The sequence below is a fragment of the Silene latifolia genome, chromosome X (genome assembly GCF_048544455.1).
Source record: "Silene latifolia isolate original U9 population chromosome X, ASM4854445v1, whole genome shotgun sequence".
NCBI classification, from domain to species: Eukaryota; Viridiplantae; Streptophyta; class Magnoliopsida; order Caryophyllales; family Caryophyllaceae; genus Silene; species Silene latifolia.
The window spans coordinates 299,053,507-299,077,434 of record NC_133537.1 but is presented as its reverse complement, the minus strand read 5'-3'; positions in this window follow the sequence as shown (position 1 = coordinate 299,077,434).

Genomic DNA, 23,928 nt, shown 5'->3' with positions numbered 1-23,928 from the left:
CTTATTAGATAGTTTGTGAGCCTATATGTTTAATTTGGATCATCTTCATGTCTCTCTCCATTTCCTCTTCAATACACTCTTATTCTAATATATTTTCTCTTAATTCATTAAAACATTACTTTTATGAAATTATTACAACCATTAGATTCTCCCATGATTTAATCCGAACCGTTTAAAAGAAATGGAGGTCCATTTATTTTTAGTAAATGGAGAGGATCTTCACCCATATATGTTTGTAGTTGAAAAAATGTACTCCGTATTGTATTCAATTTTATCTTTATTAATACAAAAACATTTAGAGTTTTTTTTTAATTCCCCCAAAAAATCAGTAATGGTGGGCCATACTGAGAATACATAAGAATTAATTTTTTGGTTGACTTTTACATCAGTGCTTGCAACTTAGTAAATATTTTGTACGTTGATTAGTATTATTTTCATTTTCAATTTTAACAAATCAAGTAAATCAGATAAATGACTTTCTAAAATTAGTTACTTTAAAGAATTTTTGGAACAATATGACCAAAAATGTTAGTTAAACTATATCAAGTAAATCAAATAAAGTTATATCCAATTTTAATTTTGTATATAAATGACATCAACATACACTTACCATCAATATTTTTAACGATAATCATATCAATATCAGCATACCAAAAATATTAAAAATAAGAACTAAACTAAAACGTTGATTTAAAGCAACAAAAAGAAGAAAATGACAAAAATACGAAAAAAATACAACAAAATTCTAGCATAAACATTCATGAATGAAAATTTTAATTACTGTAAAAAGTAACTATTCAAGAGTTTATGAGTAAAACTTCACATAAATACGAGTAATGATGGGTTTTGGGGACAGTCATGATGGGGTTTGGGCCTGAAGCAACGACTAAAATAATCAAAACTACAAAACTCACCTTAAAATGTATACGAGTATGTAACAACAGCGTAATTTATTTTCGCAGTACATATTTTACTCATCTTAGTACTTTTTGCACCAACTTTTCCATTTCAATACCCTTAACTAAAATCACATCAAACTCAATTCTCTCTCTACCTTCTCTCTATTGTTACATACTTAATTTCTTTTAACTTCCAAATTATTTAATTATGAACAACTATTAGAATATAGAACATAGATATTTAATTCACAAATCAATTACTAGTAATTGAAATGACTTTTTTTATAGTTTTGTACCAACTTTTTTTTTATTAAGGTTTTTTCAAATTAATTATTGTTAATTGAAGTGAAATACGGGGATATTGGTGTAGTAAATGTCGTCGGCGACATAATCGGATTCGTGGGATGACACAAATCCGGCGACTACATAATGAACACAGATACGCAATTCATTCGACGGTAATCTCGATAAAATAATGATCAAAGTAGTACATACACAGTGGAGTATATTTTATTTAATAAAGTAGTACAATTATCAACATAGTACAAGATGTACTACGCTCCGCTACGCAGTTACCAAATAACCTCCTAGTCCCTCCCTTATTCCCACGTCATCACCCTGACCCACCAACCCCTGGCCCATCGCCGGACCCTCAACGCCGGCGGTCTGGTCAGCAGCAAATGCTTTTCTCGCTGGCGTTCACATTCTATGACGACGGAGTACCCAATTTCCAAAATCCCAACCCCCAAGCCACCACCCTTCGAAGTTCGACCCACCATTGTAGCCCCACTGCCGGCCACTAATCGGCCGCTGAACCACCTCCCTTGATGTTTTGTTCATTAGCCATAAGTTGTGTGAAATTATAGAAAAATAGGTATGTGAAATTGGAGAGAGTAGATTAGAGAGAGAAAATAGGACAAGAAATTGGAGGGGCATAATTGTCAACAACGTACTGTGATGAGTAAAATGTGTACTGCGAAAATCAGGACCCTAAAACAGTTATTTGACTGCATATGATAATAAAGTTGCCATTTTCCAAGATTGGTGTTTACACATGTTTAACAATACGTTGCATCACAAGTGAAAATGAGTTGACAACTCTAATTTATGAGTGAGTTGTGACAATGAAAAATGTATATATAATGATTTTTTTTTTTTTTGAGATTTTTGTATTATCATTTACTTATGATTGTATATTGTAACAATGTTATGATATTTCAAATTTATATAGGTTCATTGTGTTTTGATATACTTTGAATATAAACTGTGTTGTTAATATTAGGATAAATTATAAATAACCACCATGTATTTACGTATTTTTACAATTTACCACCTTGTATTTACGTTTTTACAAATAACCCCCATCTTTAATTGTATATTCGTCAATCACCACCGTATATTTGTGTCGAGCATCGTTTTTCTTATTTTCGACTGGTTGAACGACGATTAAAGCAAAATACCCAAATTACCCTTTCTTACCTAACTGATTACTCTCAAACAACCCTTCCGTTTCTGTCACTAAACCCCTAATTTCTCCCAATCCCTAAATCCCCAAATCATTGCTCACAATCAACAACCACTTAAAGCCAATCCTAGAACTCAATCATTCGAACAACTTCCACAAATCATTCGATTAGTTTCAAGCTTTGTCAATCTTGTGCATTTATTTGTTAATTTTTCCAATTGACTGGATTTGTATAGACCCATGTATGCCGACCAAACACTACATACGAATACGGATCTAGGAATTCATGCTAAATAAAAGTTTGGATGCATTGGATGAATTTATTATATGAATTGGGGGACAAATATCTGGAAAATGAGAGAGAGACTTTAGAAAATTATCAGTGAAGTCAAAAGAAGAATTCAGGGAAAAATAGTTTATCCTATTGCAACAACAAAGGTTAAGAACTTGAATCTGGGTTATAGCTTTAACGGGTTGATACGAACAATAGCATAATTTTGATGTTATTTGTGTTACGATGATGATAGCAGTAGTAGTTTTGTTTGGCATAAAAAAGAAGAGCGGAGATTATGATTTATGAATGAGATTAGATTATGAATTGAGGAGTAAGATAAGATTATGAATTGGGGAAATTTCTGATATGAATTGGAGGAATTAGAGTGTAGAAATAAATTGGGAAATTTTGGGTAAATTGTAATGGAAGAGGAAAGGGTAATTTGGGAACAAGAACTAAGTTTAAGCTTAACGAGTCGGAAAATAAGAAAAACGATGCTCGACATAAATATACGATGGTGATTGGGGAATATACAATGAGAGATGGGGGTTATTTGTAAAAATGCAAATACAAGGTGGTAATTTGTAAAAATACGTAAATACATAGTGGTTATTTGTAATTTACCTTAATATTACAATATTTTTAGTACGTCGGTCATATACTCATATACATACTCAGTAATTGCATATGAAATTATAGTACAAATCGAAAATCTTAAATACGGCTAATCATATTTTAAACATTATTCAGAAATAACAACACTTGAAACTGCAATCCCATGCAATTTGCACGGGATTAAAACTAGTTACTCATAAAAAAGATCTTTTATTACAACCACGTTGAGAGCAATAAAATTTCGTAATTACTCAGTTACACCTAAAATTTCACTTGATCATTTATCATAATCAATTTTATTTCTTTTTATTTCTTTTTAATAGTATGAAAGTGATTTTAAACAAACCTTTACAAATAACTTAAATTAGATGAAGAGTGATAATTTAGCAATCCGTAGGGAGTATAAGAGATCATAAACTACTGAACTAGCATTAAAGATGAAAATTGCTCCCCGTACAACTCCTACTATTTTCTTCTTCAGCTACAATCTTATACTCCCTCCATTCAACTCCACTTTGCATATATGCTTTATGCACAAATATTAAGAAAATTATATTATAGTATTAAAAGTACACCAAATGGATATAAAGTGTTAGGATTTTGTGTAATTTGTGGGCCTTAATAGTGGAATTATAGTATTATAGTAATAAAAGTACAACCAAATAAGGAAAGGTGCAATGTGAAGCTGAATGGACGGAAAAGGAATACATGTGGAGTTGAATGGAGGGAATACTTCGTACTTTTCTTTCCAAATACAAAAAATGATAGGTTTACACATGAAAGCAGGAAGATAGTTGTGAGATGAGATCACGGTATTAGATCATAAATCAAAAATATCACCGCTGATAGACATTATCAGCTAAATAAACAGACATCTATACAATTTTATACCTCTGTTTACCTTTTATATTTTTTGTAAGCACGCACAAAATCTCATTATAGACGGGTCAAATACAATACCACATTCCTAATAGGACAAGTAACAAGTGGGGTGGTGGGGCCAAAAATGTCATCACTTTTAAGCTATTTGACCCGTCTTTAGCTATAGATGGATATATTCGTCTATAGCAAGACTAGCTGGTAAGCACGTAGATATTGGACGTTCCGGATTTCCATATCTTGTGATTTGTCCATTTTTATTTTTTAAAAATTTCACATTTGCCTAAGTCACTATTTCAAGTAGCTATTTGCCTGAATTTAGTAATCGATCGAAAAGAAAAAGTTATTGAGTGAGAAAGATGAGAGAGAATGCTCTCTCAAAATATCAAAAAAATAGACATTTAGGAAGCTTCTTACCTCCTTTCCCAGCTCTTCTTCTTCATCTTATTTCTTAAATCAAATCTCCTTAATCTTCTTTTATCTTTACAAGTGAGGGAGATCCCCTTGTTAGAAATGTTTAATTGAATTATTTTCAGTCTTTTTCTTGATTTTCACCTTCTTTTAAGATTAGACTTCAATATGCTCTCCATTTTAGCCTAGGAGAGCTTATTGAGTCACTTGTCTAAGTTAGAGAAGGTTTTAACCAAGAATTTAGTCAGCAATTTTTCAACAGTTTTAGACATTGGAAATCGATTATAGCAAATCTTGTTTGTTATTCCAAAAGTTTTATGCACATATATGTTGTGTGTTAGATTATTGATAACTTTGATTGTTTTTAGTTGATACTTTTGTTTGTAGAGATTGGAGATTTAAAAGTTGAGGGCTGAGGCCCTCTTGAAAGATCCATCAAAGTTAGGATTTTAACTGCATATTATTTTTGAGGTTTGATGGATCTTTGAAATTATGTTGAAAATTCTTGGAGTATTTTATTTAGGTGTAATGTTTTGCCTTTGCAAAGGGTGAAACTCATCACTCCATCAAATCTGTATATTCTTGGGAGCACTTTATTTCCCCGTTTTTTGTATTTCCCTTGATACAATGTGGTTGTACTTTTGAAGGTTTATGTCCCTGGTTTTCTTTATCGCCATTTTACCAAGTTTGAGCTTGAAGTTATTTTATTGTATGTTTGTTTTGTGGGTTTCAAGGTGTAAGACTTTCTTGAGAGACTTAACTCTTTTTTGCCCTCTTTAGTTTGTTTACTTCTTTCATGGTAATTTGAAAATGTGTGATTTTCTTTGTCATTCTTTTCTCATCCGCAATGATGTTAGTTTTTTCAACCTAGTTTCCTTACCTTATATAAAAAAAAGGGTAGCTATTTGCCTATTTACCTCAAATTTCCACAGAAAAGAAAAAAAAATTACAATTAGAGCTTTTTAACACAAAACTAGTTTTGTGACCCATGCTTTGCATGGGTTTTATCAAGACGCTTCCTTAAAACTTTGTTCTGATACAAAAATTTAATGAAGGAGAAGGAAAATGAAGAAGAATTTTTTTTCAACTATAAATAAAAGATTTTAAGATAAAATATAAAATGGTTGACACATGTTGTGAAATATTCCATGTTGTGATAAGATTTATAATTTAGGGAAGAATTTAGTTTGAGAAATGGGTTAGTTAATACAGAGTATAATCCTTCTTAAAACTTATTAATGCATATGTTTGTTCGAAGTAAGTTGCGAAGTCGAAATGTATTTTTTTTTATTAGTAAGTCGATGTGTACTTAATGTGATGACATTATAAACAAATAAGGAACACATACTTTTATTTACGTGAAAATTCTTATGTTAATGACAAAGTATGCAAACTTAAATTCATTTTGGTGGACTATCTTGTAAATTTGAGTTGTATTGCAGTTATAATCTACGTAACATTCTAAACATGATGATGTAACTTGTTGCCTCAAGTCATATGCATAATCATTTTTCATTGTATTTAATTACTTTGTAGGGTAGCAACCAAATATTCTACATCACGTTTCAAACCAAACAATTGCTGTGACTAATCACATACTGCAAATCTGTAACACCCCCACATACCAAGGTACCTTACCAAGGACCACCCTAACATGAGAGACTGTTACCATCTCGGTTGGCCGAGGTTAGTATATCAAATTTAACAATCCAAACACAATTATTAAAGTATAAATGAATAAAGTTTACATGTTCTCCAAAACCAAAACCAAAGTACAATTGTGAAAGTCCGACAACTAGAAATGAAAGCTAAGTCTCTTGACGGCGGAAGCTAGACTCGAGTGGTGATTCCCCATGACTGCCCCATAGCTAAAGAACTCCATCACCTGTCACAATCTGCTCCCCCATCCCCGAATGGATCACTACAGATTTTACAAACAACAACGGGGTCAGTTACTGTATAATCAAAATAAGACAAGTACGAAAGATAAACACTGATCATCAGCCATCTCCAACTCCCAATCACACAAGCAGCGGTGGGGGACCGCAGCCACACCCACCAAGGTCCCGCTCATCAACGAGCAATAATCCCTGTCCCTTAATGTGCACATCTCCTCCCGTGACGGGTTCCACGGAGGGCGAACTAGGGCGTGAAGCCACTCCCGCAAGTGATTCCACCACAATCATCACAATACCAAAACCAACATCATACCATCACCATCACCAACACTAACACCAACACCAACACCAACACCAACACCAACACCATAGATGATCACAATATCAATCACACAACAGACATAAATCTTAATTCAATTAAACAGTAAAACTGAGTAGGAAACCCTACCTTAACACAACTGCAAGAGACACAAGCAATGCAATCTAGAACGACTCCTCTATGAAGTCCTCACCTAACAACAATCACATAAATTCCAATTACTATATGCAAAACCCCTTTTTCCCCAATTCACAATTCAAGCCAAACCCTAAAAGATTAATCAAAGAACTAAGGAAAACAAGGACTTACCAACACCGACGATAGAATGAGAGATGAAGAAAGTTGCTAACAATCACACATACTAAGGAGAGATTTGGAGAGGATTAGAGTGTCGTTGAAGTGTTTAGGTTTTGTAAAATGTAATTAGAAACTGATTAACGCGTTTTATATAACTCTATCATCTCTAAATCAAACCGTGAAAATAACACCCGTCAGACCGGATACTCGGTCGAGTACAGAGAATACTCGACCGAGTACACTCTACTCGGTCGAGTATTCCACATACTCGGCCGAGTATTCCTGGGCAGTAAACTGTCCAGAATACACGACACCACTTACTCGGCCGAGTAAGCCATATTCGGCCGAGTATAAGCTTAGGAAAACCGTAGTATTACAGTCTTCCCTCCTTAAAAAGAAATTCGTCCCTAAAGTTCACACTATACACATAAAACAAGACCAACAAAACCCACATAACTCCCACCATACAAGACAAAACACCCAACAAGACACCAAACACTAGCTAAACTAACACAAAACATCACTAACCCGACTCAACTAACTCAAAAACAACCATGCACATCACTAACCCGACTCAACTAACTCAAAAACAACCATGCGACCATCTCCTACCCCCTAAAAAGACAACGGTTACGTCCCCGTAACCAAACATACCTGATAAAAAAGGGTGGGAAAACATTCTCTCATAGCCTCATCGGGTTCCCATGTGGCCTCTTACACATTATGATTGGACCAAAGCACCTTGAGTAAGACGGTCTCACCATTCCTTGTCTTGCGCACTTTGCGGTCCAAGATCTCTTTAGGAACCTCGGCATAAGATAAGGACTCATCAAGTTCGATGTTCTCAACCTCAAGCACATGTCACGGGTCACTTACATACTTCCGGAGCTGTGAAACATGGAGCACGTTGTAGACTCGATCCAAAGCTGGTGGTAAAGCTAGCCGATAAGCCACTTCACCTACACGGTTCAAAATCTCATATGGACCGATAAACTTCTGGCTTAACTTACCCTTATTTCCAAACCTCATCACTCCTCGCATTGGTGACACTTTCAAAAGAACTTTGTCACCCACTGCGAACTCGATGTCCCTACAGTGCAAATCGGCATAACTTTTCTGGCGATCCTGAGTTGCTTTCATCTTTTGACGAATAAGCCGAACTTGTTCAACCATATCTTGCACCATCTGCGGCCCTAAAACCGCTGTCTTTGAACTGTCATTCCAATAAACTGGACTACGGCACTTCCTGCCATATAAACCCTCGAAAGGTGCTTTCCCGATGCTAGTATGATAGCTGTTGTTATTTGAGAACTCGATCAAATCCAGCCTGTCCTCCTAACTCCCACCGAACTCCATGGCACAGGCTCTCAACATGTCCTCCAAAGTCTTGATAGTCCTCTCCGTCTGACCATCTGTTGCAGGATGAAAAGTTGTACTCATCTTTAAGGTCGTACCCATCGATTCTTGCAACTCTTGCCAAAACCGTGATATAAACCTCGCATCTCAATCCGACACTATGTCCTTAGGTACACCCTGCAACCGAACCACATGTTTCCTGTAACTCAAAGCTAGCTGTGTCTTGGTCCAAGTATCCTTCATCGGAATGAAATGAGCTGACTTTGTTAACCGATCGACGATCACCCAAATCATATTGCTACCTTGCCGTGTCCTTGGTAACCCCACGATAAAGTCCATAGAGATCGACTCTCACTTCCACTCAGGTACCTCAAGAGACTGAATCTTACCCTGTGGTCTCCGCTGCTCACCCTTGACCCTCTGGCATGTCAAACATCTAGCCACGAACTCAGCCACATCCCTCTTCATATTAGGCCACCAGAAAGTTTTCTTGAGGTCTTTATAAAGCTTGTCACCTCCTGGGTGAACCGAATAAGAAGTACAATGAGCCCCTATCATAATTACTCTCCTCAAGTCTACGTCATCTGGAACACACCATCTCCCATCAAAACGAACACTCCCATCTGAGTGGATAGAAAACCCGGAAACTGTGCTAACCTCCACTCTAGACTTCCATTCTTGGATCTTAGGATCAAGCTCTTGTTTTCTTTTGATATTCTCATACAAATCTGTCTCGATCGTCAAATCCCCGATGGTATCCCCTTTTCGAATCATATGGATCCCCGTCTTGGATATCTCATCCCTCATCTTCAGCAAAGACATAGCTGTACACAACGAATGGACGCTCTTCCTACTCAAAGCATCTGCAACAATGTTAGCTTACCCTCGTGATAGATGATCTCCATATCATAGTCCCAGATCAGCTCCATCCACCGTCTCTGTCGCATGTTAAGCTCTTTCTGTGTGTAGATATATTTCAGACTCTTATGATCTGAAAACACCTTAAAAGTTGCCCCATAGAGGTAATGTCTCCAAATCTTAAGAGCAAAAACAACTGCACCCAGTTCCAAATCATGAGTAGGATAGTTCTCCTCATATGGCTTCAGCTGCCTCGACGCATAAGCTATAACCTTCCCATTCTGCATCAGAACACAACCCAACCCATTCTTTGAAGCATCAGTATATACTTCAAAGTTCTCACAACCCTATGGTAAAGCTAGGATAGGAGCTTTGGTCAAACGCTCCTTTAAGGCCTGGAACGCCGTCTCACAACTCTCATCCCATTGAAAACTGGTCTCTTTCCTCATCAAAGCTGTCATAGGTCGAGCTATCGTAGCAAAGTCCTTCACGAACCTCCTGTAGTACCCGGCTAGACCCAAGAAACTCCGAATCTCAGCAACATTCTTTGGTGATTCCCACTTGGTCACTGCCTCAATCTTGCTAGGATCTACCGACACTCCCTTTTTAGATATAACATGCCCCAGAAAAGCCACTTCCTCTAACCAGAATTCGCACTTGGATAGCTTGGCATAAAGTTGATTATCCCGTAAAGTTTGCAAAACTAGCCTCAAGTGCTCCTCATGCTCTTCCTTAGTCTTAGAGTAAACTAAGATGTCATCAATGAAGATAACCACAAACTTGTCTAAGAATGGACTAAAGACCCGGTTCATCAGATCCATGAAAGCTGTTGGTGCATTCGTCAAACCAAAAGGCATCACTACATACTCCTAGTAACCATAACGAGACCGGAAAGCTGTCTTGGGAACATCCTCCCCCTCTATCCTCAACTGGTGATAACCTGACCTCAAATCGATCTTAGAGAATACCCCTGCACCGCTCAACTGGTAAAAAAGATCATCAATCCTTGGCAAAGGATACTTGTTCTTTACCGTGACACGATTTAGCTCCCTGTCGTCAATGCATAACCTCATGCTCCCATCTTTCTTTTTCACAAAAAACACTGGTGCTCCCCAAGGTGACACACTAGACCGGATATACCCCTTGTCTAGCAGATCATGTAACTGTTTCTTCAACTCTTCCAGTTCTTTAGGTGCCATACGGTATGGTGCTTTAGATATTGGACATGTTCCCGATTTAAGCTCCACACTGAACTCGATATCTCTCTTAGGTGGTAACCCCGATATCTCTTCTAGAAAGACATCACTAAACTCTCCCACCACATGTATCTCAGATGCTGTCAGCTGTTCAGCGCGCCGATCTCTTACTTGGCAAAGAATAAAGGGACACTTCTTCCTCAAACATGACTTTAAGGTCATTACCGCGATGAACTTACACTTAGGCCTCACAACAAACCCCTTATAAGACACCCTTATACCCTTGGGACCCTTTAAAGACACTTTCTTTTATCGGCAATCTATCTTAGCGTCATACTTACCCAACCAATCCATCCCGACGATGACCTCAAACCTATCCATAGGAAACTCTAGCAAGTTGACCGATAAATCTACCCCTCCAACTAACATAGACACATCCCTATACAACTTGACACAAGACACTGACTCCCCGGAGGTATAAACACAAAATCCTTTACAAGCTCAAACTCCCCCAAACCCATAGACAAAGCATGGCCTCTAGACACAAAAGAGTGTGTTGCCCTAGAGTCAAACAAAACAAAAGACAGTGTATTATGAACAAGAAAGGTACCGGTAACTACATGAGCATCATTCTCAGCTTTCTACTTGTCCATCATAAAGAGCTTCCCGCTGCTTTTCTGGCCTCCACCCTGGACCGAGGCGTTAGAAGTACTTGGCTTAGCTGCCGAGTTCTGAGTCACACTATTGTTCGGGCGCTGATAAGATCCTCCACTGTTGCGGTTGAAACCGCCATTGTTGTTCTGCCCTCCACGGTTACCCCATGACCTAGATGGCCTGTTGCTGGCAAAACTCTGACTTGGGCCCTATGAGAAACTTCCCTGATAAGCCCCCGACGTTCCTCCAACTCTGGCACTGGTACAGTCGTATTTCTTGTGGCCTATTCCTCCACAGTTGAAGCAAATGAGGTTGGAGTTATCACTAACACTCCGACCTCCACCTCTTCCCCAAGCTCGAGATCCCCCAGAAAACCCATATCCTCCCGAAAAGGCTCTAGACAGACCAAAATTGCCTTTCTTGTGGCTCGACTGATTATCACTCTCACTTTTTGCTTTCCTCTTTTTAGTGGCGGTCCTCTCCGTAGCCTCTTTGGATAAATCCACTAACCTCCCAGCTTTCCCGGCCCTTAAGTATACATCCTTCAGATCGGTGATGACCCCGGCTGGTAACCTGTTCATGATCTTGGGTGACAACCCCCTTTCGAAACAAAGAGCTAAACCCTGCTGCCCCAGCTGCATGTCCTCCGCAGAATGTGACTGATGAGTAAGAAATATGGTGTAGTGTATGTAGTGTCATGTTTCTTATCACCAACAAAATTTGTAACCCAATTTAGTAGTATAAATCGGGGTCGAACCACAAGGATGGAGGGGTTTCTACTTAATTTAATGTGAGTCTAGTCTAGTCGGGAAAAATGAAGGGAGTTGATTCAAATTTAAACTACTAGATATAAACTAAGACAAGCGATTGAGATGAAGTCTAAACGATTGATTTAAAGACTAGGACTTTTGGGTTCATCTAAATGAGTTAAGGACAAACATGGTGATTTAATGGGTCAATGGTAAGGGTTAACCTAGGAGAAACAATCAATGTCTTGACTTTCCTAAAGGTGGCACCTAACTTTCATTAAGCATCAACACTTCTCCTAAACATACAACAAGACCCTCCATAAACTTTCATTCATAGGGGAATTAAGCAAATAATGAAGAAAGGCATGTGCTTTCACTCATACAATTCATCAAACACCTTGTGTGCATGGATAAGAAGGCTAAACAACTCACCAAAGACCCAAATACTTTTTTTTTGCAAGAAAAGCAAGCCTTGTTATTCATCCATATAGGGAATAAATGGCCAATCTTACAAAAGGAGAACCACAAGTTTCCTCAACTAACATCCATCTAGAGCTTCTACAATCTCACTCTCTTTAGAGGGGTGAGTTACATATAATAATCTAACTTTAACCAAATATTGAATACGTTTCACCACATAATCAAACTGGTGCTCCTGTCCAGAAAATATTTTGAATTACGCTCTTCCCAAAGACAGTAGACAGCAGCACCCAAACAACTAGAGTACCATTTGGCCTTCCAATGCTTGCAAGCTCTACGGCCAGCAATCCAATGCATCTCCTTACTTAGCTTAACAATTTTGTTGTGTATGTTCAGCCAAGTTAAGACCTGCCTCCAGACCATAGCAGAATAACTGCACTGAAAAAACAAATGCTTATGCAGCGGTTCACCATGTAAATCCCTCTGATGTTCAACTGATCATGGTAGCCAATTTCTTTTGCATAGCCGTAACTAGGAAAAAACTGTGCTTAGGTAGTAAAGCACGATTCCAAGCAACCTTAGTCCAACTCAAGGTATTGCCACGCTGCCTGAAGTGATCATATAAAAGATGAAGCCTGAGCCTACCCTTCCTGACACAGCTCTGCAACAAACCTTGAGCATTATCACCTGAACCAGCCATAGCCAATAACTCATCTTTAACCTGCAGTATGCCCCGCCAACTCTCTGAATGTGTGCTTTTCTTTTGCATAGTCCAGAAGTCCCCATGCTTGATATTATATGTGTAATTCCAAGTGATCCAGAAACCATCAGATTGATTAACGAGTCCCCAAATCCACTTGCAAATAACACATTTATTCCAAGACGGAATCTCTTTGATATTGAAGCCTCCTTCCTGGTAGGGAGAGCAGCAAGATGCCTAGCTTTTCATTATCATTTTCCTTTGACCTCCTTCAGAATTCCAAAGAAATTTTTTGCAAAATTTATTAATTAATCTGAGCACACCCTTTGGCAGCAGCAGAGTTGAGCACCAGAATTGTTCCAGACGAAAAATGACAGAGTTGATTAGGCTAATCTTCCCTGCATAAGAAAGTTTGTAAGTAGACCAATGGTTTAAAGCCCCCTGAACCTTGGATAGAAGATCAGCAAACATGGTTTTTTTTAGTCTGCCTTCATTGAGTGGAACTCCAAGGTATCTGAATGGGAAAGCACCTTCAGTATAACCAGTAGCATTCAAAATTTCCTGCTTAATAGCCTCCCTTATACCTCCCATATATATACTGGTTTTGTTAGGGTTAGCAATTAACCCAGACATTTTTGCAAAGGAGTTCAAAGAGGAGGTAATAGCACTGACTGAAGGAACATCACCTCTGACAAATAGCATCAAATCATCAGCAAAGATCATATGATTCAAACCAATCTTACCACACTTAGGATGGTAAGAGACCTGATGCAGCTTATGTATTCCCCTTAAAATACGAGATAATATTTCCATGCTCATGACAAACAGAAAAGGAGATAGGGGATCTCCTTGCCTAAGTCCACTAGCTCCTTTGAAAAAACCAACATAATCACCATTCACCTTCAAACTGAACCAGGTAGAAGTAATACAGCCCATGATCCACCTCCTAAATTTCTCAGGAAAGTGAAAATGCTGCAACATCTGGCCAATAAAGTCCCACTGAAGAGAGTCAAATGCTTTCCTTATGTCTACCTTAATTAAACATCTAGGTGAAACACCCTGTTGAGCATAGCCCTTAACCAGAGATTGGGTCAGCATTATGTTCGCAAAAATACTTCTCCCTTTAACAAAAGCCCCCTGCTCGTTACCTATAATATCAGGCAAAACAGTTTTAAGTCTAGAGCATAAGATCTTACTGATTGTTTTGAAAAAAACAGTGCAGCAAGCAATATGTCTATAATCCATGACAGTTGCCACCACAGGTTTCTTAGGAATAAGGGCAAGCAAAGTTGTATTAGCTTGCTTAGGCATATGGCCTGTCTTAAAGAAGCCCTTTACAGCATTGCAAAAATCATTTTTGATAATATCCCAAGATGTTTTAAAAAATTGAGCTGAAAAACCATCTTGCCCAGGACTTTTGTTAAGAGCAATTGAGAAGAGAGCAAGCTTTATTTCTTTTTCATCAACTTCCTTGCAGATCTCCACACAGCCAGAGTCAGGAAACCTAGGCCCTTCCAGGGAATCTATAAGAGAAGTGTCCACAGGACTATGTTGCCCTAATAACCACTGGTAATATTCAACAAAGGCCTGATTGACAGCAGACATCCCATCCCTGTCAGTCTCATGTCTATCCTTCAGCTTTCCAATAATACCTTGGTGCTTCCTAGAAGCAATTCTAGAGAAGTAGTAGCTAGTAGGGGCATCATTAAATTTTATACTCTGAACCTTAGCTCTTTGGAGTAGAGAGCTATGTTCAGCTTTCTTAAGAACCAAATATGCTTGCAAGAAGTCCTTCTCCTTAGCAATTAGGTCAGGATCCAAAGGATTAACCTGAAGACAGGATTGACAATCATGCAAGTTTTGTTGAGCCTCCCTGACTTTCCCTGAAATTCCAGAATAAGAGTGCTTATGTAGTGTAATGAGCTTTTGCCTAACATTTTTTAATTTAGAGAATAAGCTGTACATAGCATTCCCACTGACAGGAATATCCCAAGCTTCTCTCACCATTATCCCATACTCCTCATGATCCTCCCAGCAATTCAAGTAACTGAATCTTTTCCTTGGGGGGGGGGGGCATCAGCAACAGTAACCAAGAGAGCGGAGTGATCAGAAACCCCCGCTGGCAGTACATGAACCTGAGTAGAAGGAAAATGAACCAACCATAAGGGATTGGAGAGCACTCTATCCAATCTTGACCAAACCCTAGTAACAGCTTCCTGTTTATTAGTCCAAGTATACTCACAACCCAAACTATGAAGATATTCTAGTTGGCAATCCAAAATACATTGATTAAAAGACAGCATATCTTTAACAGATGGAGGATTAGGACCAATTCTCTCCTCTATACTTCTCACAATATTCCAATCACCCATAAGAATCCAATTAGTAACCTTAGAAGCAACACCTTTTAATTCCATCCAAAGACTTTCCCTATGATCAACATCATTGCTACCATAAACAAAAGATACATGAAATGTCTTATTTGAAGCATTATGTTGAAGCTCTAAATGAATAAGTTGATCATGGACATAAGAAGAAACCAAAGTGACTCGTCTAGTATCCAAAAACACCCAAATCCTACCATTGTAATGGTGTGAGTAATTATTCATAACCATATAAGAAGGAAAAAGCCTACTAATAGCAGCAAAATTATTCAGTTTAACCCTCATTTCTAGCAAACCCAGGACCTCAACTTTATTATCCCTAAGATATCCCCTAACCTCTTGCTGCTTTATTGGGTCATTAAACCCTCTAATGTTCCAGGAAGAAACTTTCATGGAACTTGATCAGGAGGCTCCTCTTCCAAAAGAACCACCTCAGTGTTAGTAGCCAATATGGGTCCCTCCTTTTGCAGAATAGAATAAGAATTCTGAACCGAGACACTATAATTAGAACTCACAGACATGTCTCCATCTGCAATTTTTCCTTCACCCCTCTGAACATTCTCACCCTCTGCAGTAACTGTATGGGAACCTGAGCCTGCCTCCTTACTAACAGAGGAAGAAAGAACCTCTGAGTGTGAAAGAAGAGAGCCTAGCCCAGTGCATTCTGAACTCTTCCCTTCCTCCCCAGCAAGTTTCTCTATCCCTGAAGCAGGAAGACTATGGCCTACCCCATGGCTATCATCTGTGGGAGGATAAGAGTTAACCTTCTGAGGGATAGCTCTATATTCCTGGACCACCTTAGCTTTCCTCTTTTCCTCCAACTGTTTGTTGATTTTTGTAAACTTACAGTGTTCCTTAGTGTGTCCCAACTTCCTACAACTGTGACAGTAATAAGGTAACCACTCATAGATAATTCGTTGGGTGGTTGTCCCATGATAACGAGTTGCAACTTGGATAGTGCTAGGCAAATCTTCAGCTACATCCACCTCCACCAAAACTCTTGCAAACAACAATTTAGACTTAAATGTGGTAGGTAAGTCAGCAAAGAGTGGCTTGCCAATGGTGCTAGCCATCTTAATGAGAACCTTACCATACCACAAGAAAGGATCTAGATCTGGGAAGAGAACCCATACTGGAACCAGAGAAACAGCATCCATTTCCTGCGAGAAAAAAGGTGTCCATTGCTTCAAAATCAGATTGATGGCACCCATTGTCCATGGACCTCCTTTCAATATCTCATTCATGTCCTCCGCACAACAAAATCTGAAACTAAACCATCCTTTTTTATAGTACTGCACAATTGGTCTAGTTACATTCTTCCAATTTTTTAGAACAAACTCATCAACCTGCGGTAATTTTGGCTTGGCGCCCAAGAAATTACCCATTAATGTGTTTTTCCAAAACTTTAGTTCATCAACAATATCCTCCTCAACTATCTCAACAATCCCAGCATCCCTACTTTGTTCACAATAATGTAAACTCATGCCAGGGGAAGGTTTAGCCACCAAATTCCAAGGCCTAGCAATTCCAATACCCAAATCAGTAGCAGGAGCTGGTATATCCCCTGAAACTATAGTTTTACTAACCATCGGTGTTTTCTCCAAAATTCCAGTGAGATTAAGCAATTGACCCACAGTTTCAGACGAAGGATTACATGAATTTACCGTCGCTGTAACATTACTTTCCTGAATTTCCATTTGAGCCTCTTCCTCCGTTATATCTTTCACTATTGGTACCTCTGAATCCATAACCGTCGATGTTTCCTCAGCTACATTCTCAGATGTCCCGGATTGTTTGTTGAGTGCTCTTGTTTTAGCCATGATCAAGCTGAAAATCAAGTAAAAAATGAAAAAAGTTACGTGTTTTTTGTGTTTTCAGGGTTTCCTTGGAGAAGAAGTAGCTTCTCTTTCCATGACTAAAAAAGAATTGTTGGTGGTTTTTTTAGTTATTTCATTGTATTTGATATTGACAAAGACCCAAATATTAATCATTCAATCATATCCATTAAACCCATTTAGACTCCCCCTAAACCCTAGGAGTACTCACACATATTCAAATAATTCATACAAATAATTGAAGAAAGACAACTAATCAAAATAGAAGACATGGTATAAATTTCAACAATGATAAAAGACAACTTGAAATGTAAACAATTGATTAAACAAAGTAAATAAGAAGGGAAATGTACCAACAACAAGGAAAGATGGTTGCTTTGATTGAATTGATGAAGAAATCCTTCAATATCCCTCAATTACAACCCAATAACCAAATGTAAACAATTGATAATAACTACTACTAAGCTAATTTTACTAGGTAATTAATATTGATTAAGGAAAGATTAGTGCTTGATTAAGGAAAGATTGCATAAATTAAAGGAAAGTTTCAGATCTAGGGTTGTGTGTCGAAAAATGAATAATGAGAGGGGTATTTATAGTTTTACAAACATTTAGGTTAAAAATTACAAGGAAATACAAATGCGGGGAGGAGGAGTCTGAGCCGGCCGGCCGGCCGCCGGTCCTGGGACCGGCTGAAAACCCGCTGGAACTTTTCAATGCAAATTAAGTTGCCAGGTATGGTGAGACGGTTGACCGGCTCCAAGGAAGGACTACCAGCCGGTTGACCGGCTGCCGGCCAGCCGGCTTGGAGTCCCCTTTCACTTCTTCTTTTTAAGATACGTATAGAGGGACTCTCAGCCGGTGAGTCGGCTGCCGGCCGGCCGGTTGGGAGTCCTGCTACGCTTCCCTTCAATCTTCTTTCTATGCTTGCCTTGTGAGGTCCTTTTCTAGCTTCCTTAGTCCTCTTCCCGATGCAAAACCTGCAAGGAGGGACATAAAACTCGTAGCACGGGACTAAAGCTACAAAATGCAAGCTAGAAGGGTCATAAACCGTGTAGATTCGGGAAAAATGCATAGAGAAGAAGGGGGAACTTAATACAAAATAGGCACTCATCAAACATCCCCACACTTAACTCTTACTCGTCCTCGAGTAAGCTAGTAAGCAAAAGATAAGACCCTTATTTAACTATCGCTAATCTAGACTAATAATATCCGACGATAGGCAATTAATGGGCCTCTTCCGTCCCTTCAACTCACAATGAGGTGCAATGAGGTATGCACTCCCTTGCAAGGCAAGTGGGGGCTTGCGGAAAAATTTGACACATCCAACATTTAAGCACGAATCAACATATAGGATGCATCACAAAAAGTCAAACCGCTTTCCTCATCTAAGCGGCCATTTACTTTGAACAATTAAAGGTTTTGGTCGGGAGATACCGTCTCATAGTCTTGGCGGGGTGTCAATGCCATAATGGTGGCTCAAGCAACCTCAATATGACAACCAAATGCCTAGGAAACAAATTCAAAGGCGGGAAAGGGGGGAAGCAAAGCCTAACCTTCAAGATTTACACGACACACACAAGATTCGATCAAATTGACCCATGACTAACGGGACCTAAACTACCGACCTCCTCACGGTTTTCACCAGTCTCTCATTTTCTTTTTAGAACGGGTGATTTTGTGCAAAAAAGGTAACCAAATCACTCACAACTCGACTTGTAAAACAAGCCCGCATTCTAACATGTAATCCTCTCCTACAAGACCATTCATAAGATGCAAAAAAAAAGGAAAATATGCATAAAGAGAAACAAGGGTTGTAACGGGGTTAGGTGACGGGACGAAACGGGGTTGGTGCAAGCACCATTTTGGAAAAATGTGGAGGTACACATCAAGAAGTTGCCAAAATTTCATTTCTTCCACTTTTATTACAACAAATGAGTAACGTCTACACCCTAACAAAAATCGGCTTCCCGAATTTATGCAAACATTGTGCAAACCCGACTCACTTTGGAAAAACACAAAAATTATCACCTTATTGCAACCAATGAGCAACGTCTACATCCTAACAAGAAATTGGCTTGCCAAAATCAAGCAAAAATTGTGTAAACCCGACTCATTTAGGAAAAACATCAAGTGCCCTTTTATTCTTGCTACGCCTTTTTCTACTCCATTGATGAAAGGAGTCTTGCTTGGCTTTTTCTCATCAAACAAAGTATAAGTAATTTTTTTTTCCTTACATTTTTCCTTTTTTTTTTTTCTATTTTCTTTTCTTTTCTTTTTCAAGACCTCTTTATTCAAACCAACCAAGTAAAACTATTATCCCAACTCACTCATCAACTAAGGTTCAAAACACCCTTTTTTTTCATACAACTAACATGTAAGCAACTTTCTTGATAAGGGAAGGTTGTTTATGGTATGTAGCTAGTTTTGTAGGTGCCAAATGAGAGGTTCAAGCTCAAAAGGGGTTAGCAAAATAGGACCTAGTCTAAAGGGTCGAAAAATTAGGCTTATTTGGCAATGTGAGGCTCAAAAAAATTAAATACAACTAATTGTTTCAAATTATGCACACAAATAAACATCTCGTGGTCTAAAAAGGAAAGGACGCCATGCTTATGCGTCGTGATGTAACATGCCACAGAAGGAGCCTACTCACACCTAAGGGAGACCGGGCATGGATGTACCGGTCCCAAGGAGGCTCTAAACCTCACATGAAAGTAGCTATGTCGAAATATAGGCCTAGTCTACGGCCTTGGTCTCACATGGTGGTCGAAACTTTCGGGTCTCGCCTCATTTCCCGGGTATTTGCTAGGAGGTCAATGGGTGCAAGCTATAAAAAGGGGAAAGACACGGTCAAGACGGTTTAATCACAGGGGCATCATACTCACTCCCTAGACCAAATTTTGTTCAAAAATTTATATACAGACTCAATACAACAAGAGGGGAAACACAACACATACATACATGTGAAACAAATGCATGCAAGAAATAGAAATGAACATAAGGTAAACATGCAACGAGTTGACTAAACCTAATAGAACATCAATACCAACACAACAATCCAAAAGTTCCCAGAAGGAACATCCAAGGCACCAAAATTCCCATCCTCCTTCAAATATATAAAGAAAGAACGGTAAAGGAGTAAGAGATTAGAACGAGTTTACCAAGCAGTCTTCTAGCTCCTTTTTGCCTCAAATGGTCAATGCCTATGCCAAAGGTTAGCCAAACATATATATACAATGCAAAATTTTTGGAATTTTGGAATTTTTTTCCTTTTTTAGGGATTTTTGTATTTTTCTCAAATTAACAACTATATATACAAATATAAACAATATGCACAAAGTGGATATTTCCCTCCCCACACTTAAGATTTACATCGTCCTCGATGGAACGAGATGTAGGAAGGAAATGGGAAAAGAAATAACATATTTTTGGATTTTTGTTATTTTGCAAAATAAAGAACGTGTTTTTGATTTTTTTTGGGCCTCCTCCCCACACTTGTTATATACATCATCCGGTGAAGGAGGAAGTGCGGGTAGGAGGCAAATTTATGAAAATAAATAACATGTTTTTGTGTTTTTAAATGATGTAATTTCCTCCCCACACTTATTTATTTACCTATTTCCTATGGGAATAAATGTGTGGAGGAAATTTGGAAATGAAATACATGTTTTTGGTGATTTTTTTGATTTTTTTCAAATTTTTAGTGATTTTCAAATAAGTATGCAATGCATGGTCTAATCTATATGCAATATTGAAATACAATGCAAAGTATACTAAGTGAATGCAATTCCTAAATGTGACGATATATTACAAATTTTAAATCTAATACAAGCCTAAATGAATGCAACTAAATGAGTTTCTAATCTAAATATATTACATGTAAGCTAAATGCATACAAAAATTTAAATATGAATAAGAAAATTTGGATTAAGGGAGAGATCATACTTGGCTTTGGATTTTCAAGGTGGGAGCAAAGATCGAGGCTCATTCGATATCCGAGCCAAAGTCTACTAGCTCTCTTTCCTCATCTTCATCTTCATCATCATCATCATCATCATCTACATCAACAACACATTTTCCTTTGCCGCGGCCGCCATCATCATAGCCGCCTTGGTAACCAAAGTTCCCATATCCACTTCCACTACCACCATAACCACTATCATGAGCATCAACTCCGCTCCCGCCATAACCATCATCACCCACATCGAATACACTACCTTCATAGCCACTACCTTCCACCCCGAATCCGCCACCACTACCTCCTTGTCCGCTACCACTACTGCCAAACCCTCCTAGGTTGTCATGAGGGTTGTATGAAGCATCCATACCAGTGGTGGTGGTGTAGACTCCCGCACCCGACCCTCCTTGGCCATCAAAGCCCCCCCCCCAAAACCACCGTAGCCGCCTCCTTGGTTATAATCATATCCTCCACTAGTTTGGAAGGAAGGGGCGCTATAGTAGTCGGGGTGCAAGTTGAGCCCGCCATGAATTCCCGGACCGGTGTACCTTCCATTTGGCAAGTTTAAGTAAGAGGGAAAAGGGCCATCAGGGGGACCATGCTTCGGGAAGCGTAGTCCTTATAGAGTGGGTAGTTTCCTAGGGCTTGATCCACATAGATTCTATCAATTTTTTGGTGTGCTCGGCCCAAGGAGTCATCGACTTGTTTAAAGCGTTTGTCGACGTGGGTGCGGAAATCATCTAGAGAAGTTTGCACCTTTCGAATCCCGAGGTTCATTCTCTCCATGAGCTCCCATACTTTGGGATCAACAGTTTGGTATTGGGAGGGTTGGGCGGAGGAAGAGGTGCCGGTGGAAGGTGGGGCATCATAGTTGTAAGATGATTGTGTTGTCCCTTGGGCATTTATTCCGTAGGAGAGAGTGCTACGGGCTATTTGTCGGGTCGTATGAGCGGTAGGGTTTGCAATAGGAAGGAGATACTTGTCTTTGTCCGGTTCAAGGGTAAGCATGTCGGCATTTGGGAGAGCAATTGAGGTCAAGCTCTTCTGAATCAAGAGGTAAGTCTTTTTGTCATCCCAATCATACCGAGTAAAGAAAAGTGAGGTCAAATGGTTACTATCTATGATGGTGACCCCCTCTACCGGTTGATGTCGTGACTCCACAAAGCCTACCGTCTCCTTGGAAATTTGGGTTATCAAACCCCCTACCACGATCGGTGAATTGTTTCGGATGTTGTTACCAAGCTTTTGCAAATGGAGGATCAAGAGGTAGGCAATATTGATTTGATACGCCTTGGGGTGTTGCCTAAGGTAGCTCCCGAGAATGTAGAGCTCATCGGAGTGCATATTGTGAGGCTCATGCCTCCCAAATATGGTCCACCCCATAGAGCGGTGGCAAGTCCGGATAATAGGACTATGAATATGACTTTCCTTCATTTTTGGTTCATCATCAATATTTTCACCCGAAATTGCTTTCCACAACTCCTTTTGATCATACCTAGTCGGGGGAAGGTGGCTCCCCGTACTTGGCAACCCAAAAATTCTCCCAAATCTCTCAAGGGTCACTTGAATTGTCTTGTTCATTAACCGGAAAGAAATACCGGTTATCTTACTTGTATTCTTATTTTTCTCCACTTCAAGGGAGGACAAAAATTCAAGTTTAATCCTAGCAAAAGTTTGGCGATGCAATTTGTACATAGCTCCCATCTCGACTCCATTAAATAGACTCTCACACTCGGTATCCCATCCAAGCCTTCTCAAGGTATTGCGACAAATAAATCTAGTAGGGATAATTTCACTAGTTTTAAGGTGGGAAAACCTTACCTTATATGCCTCGCAAATGAACGTGACCTCCGGGAAGGTTGGGTCGGGTGCTATCTCGGCTCCACTAGTGCTAGCATCGGCTCTAGCCCTCTTGTTTGGTGCCATTATCTCAAATAGCTAACTTACCTTAATAACCCAAGTCAAACCCCAATTTTTCCACCAAAAAGGCTTAAAAAAGAGAAATAAACCTTAAATAAACAAAACTAGAGTATAGAACTTACCAAAAAAAATGATGTGGAATTTTCGGATTTCTCCAAACCTAGCCTTGAAAGTGACGATTTTTGTTGTTTTGGTGATGAAAAATGGAGTTTGTAGTGATAATATATGGTTAAAAGGAAGTTTTAGCTCAAAATATGGATGATTTGATGAAGATTTTGATGATTTGGGGTTGAGTTGGTGAGGAGAAAAAGATGAAGATGTGTTTGTGTTTGAAGAGAGAGAGAGTGATTTTTAGAAAGTGATAAGAAAATGAGTGGTTAGGAAGAGTTAAAGAGCACGTGTAAGGGGTCTGAGCCGGTTGGGGACCGGCCGCCAGTCGGCCGGCTGGTATCCCTTGAAGTGTTTTGATTTTTTTGCAAAAGTTCTAGCGGGTTTTGTGCCGGTCAGCGACCGGCCGCCGGTTGACCGGCTGGTACCCCTTTTCCTTTTTTTCGAAAAATTTTTCCCAAGTAAAATATGACTCTCAGCCGGCCGACCGGCTGCCGGCGGACCGGCTGCCGGCCGACCGGCTGGGAGTCCCTTTACAGTTCCTCAAATTCCCAGCTCCCAAAGTGACTCCCAGCCGGCGGACCGACATCCGGCCTACCGGCTAGAAGTCCTCTTCCTAATTTTCTACGCCCCTTCATGCATGAAATAAATCCAAAAGTTACAGCGGGTTCCCAGCCGGTCATGGACCGTCCGCCGGTGGGCCGGCTGGGACTCCTTTTTCTCATTTTCTCCT